Source organism: Arachis ipaensis, chromosome B10 (genome assembly GCF_000816755.2).
Source record: "Arachis ipaensis cultivar K30076 chromosome B10, Araip1.1, whole genome shotgun sequence".
Classification (NCBI taxonomy): Eukaryota; Viridiplantae; Streptophyta; class Magnoliopsida; order Fabales; family Fabaceae; genus Arachis; species Arachis ipaensis.
In genome coordinates, this window is record NC_029794.2 from 24,112,628 (window position 1) to 24,114,524 (window position 1,897).

The following is a 1,897-nucleotide window of genomic DNA, read 5'->3' on the forward strand; positions in this document are numbered from 1 at the left end:
AAATTTCACTTTAATGCAATGTTCTGAAAGTCGGATCGGACCGGCCGGTCGAACCGGTTCAACCGGAAACCGGCAAAGAAAACGGTCCGATCTAACGTGCAAAACCGTAAAATTAAAAACCGCTCAAAAACCGCTGAACCGGCCGTTACCGGCAAGTCGGACCGGACCGGAACCCGGCCGGTTTACAGAAAACGATGTCGTTTTCTTCCTTGAAAGGCAAAAAGCACGCGTTATCCCCCATTCCCCCCTTCTCCAACTCCTTCCTTCAGCAAAGAGCAAATTGCCCTAGCCTCCACCAAAGAAAGCAAACCCTAGCCTCCACCAATAGTTGTCGCCGAATGTCGGAGTGAGAGACTGCTGCCGCCGTCCATCGCACTCAAGAACTTCCGTCTTCGTGCTCTCGGTCCTCTCGCCGGATCCTCCACGTTGGGTGCTCGCATCTCGCCGTTCTCCTCTGTGCTCGGCTGCTCGCGCCTCCCTCCGCCAGTGAGTGCTCGAGCTGTGCGTGTTGGTTGCTGCTCGTCGTCCGTGGTTGTCTCTGCTCGATTCTGCCTCCCAGTCTCATTCGAGTCTTGTCTCAGTCACTGGCATCTCGTGGTTCGTCTGTCTCGTTGCCGGCGGCAGAAGCAACTCGTGGGGTTGTCTCTTGCTTCGTCGCCTTCCGTGGGGTGGTCGCCGACTCGCCGTCGACCGTTGGTGAGTCCCTGCACCGTCCTTCCCTGTTCTCTCTTTTTCAGATTTCCCTTCTCCTGTATTTTTGCATGTTGCTGAATTGCTAATCAAATTTGCCTTGTTGATAATCTAAATGTTACTGTAAATTAGGACTTTACTTGGATTTGTTAAATTTGTTGCTGTAACTTGAATTTGTGGCTGAATTTGTTGCTTCCTAGTCACAGAATCAGAACAGAATACTTAGTTAGTGCTTGGTTGATTGGCTTTGCTCACTGATTGTATTTGATGATAAATTTTAAATTGATAACTTTTAAATTTTAAATTTGCACTGCCTGTTACTGATTCACTGTTCCTTCAGTACTTTTTGTTGTTGTTAATCATTGTGATGAGCTTTATTAAAATTGGGTTGAAAACTGTTGAATCTTTTTTCATTTTTCATTGTTCTTAACTTCTGTTCTTATTAAAAAATTTGCTATTGGTGATCTTTTGATTTATTATATGCTTCATGTTTTTAATTTCACTCTGCTTCTAGGCTTTGAAATCAGTTTATGAAAACTGTGATGCAATTATTTAGTTGGATGTCTGATGTAATTAATTATTGAGTTCAAGAGATTGAGTTTTTGATTTGCAAGGTGATTTTTGGTTGATTTTTTATTTAATTTGGTAATGGTGTTTATGATTGGGGTTATTTCAATGCATATTTGTATCTGTGTTATTAATCAAAGTCATGTCAAGGCCATGCAAGTTTATTCAATGTAGTTAAGCATTACTTGCCTAGTCCAGTATGTATGCTCTCTGGTTCCTAGAGTAAACATTTTGTGAATTCATGAATATTATAATGTTTCTTGGAGACAAATTCACAGGAGGAGCATTGTATAATCTCATGTTAACAACAGAGACAAAAATTCACCGCACTACACTACATAATCATGCATCTAAGCTCATATCTATTTCCAGTTAGTTTGTAGTTTTGTACTATATGTGATTTCTACATATCATCGTAAAAGAAAAAATAACACTGGTTACAATTGTTTGCTGAAAATGTGAACTTAAGTCATGAAAGTTGTTTGTATAATGTGAGATCTCAATGAATAAGTAGCTTTGCATTGTATTCAATGATTATATTATCTGAATGATAGTGTTGTCATGAGACAAAAAATGGGATGAGTTATATTTTAGGATGTTTATTTATAATTTATTTATTATTTTATTTTAAAACGGTTTT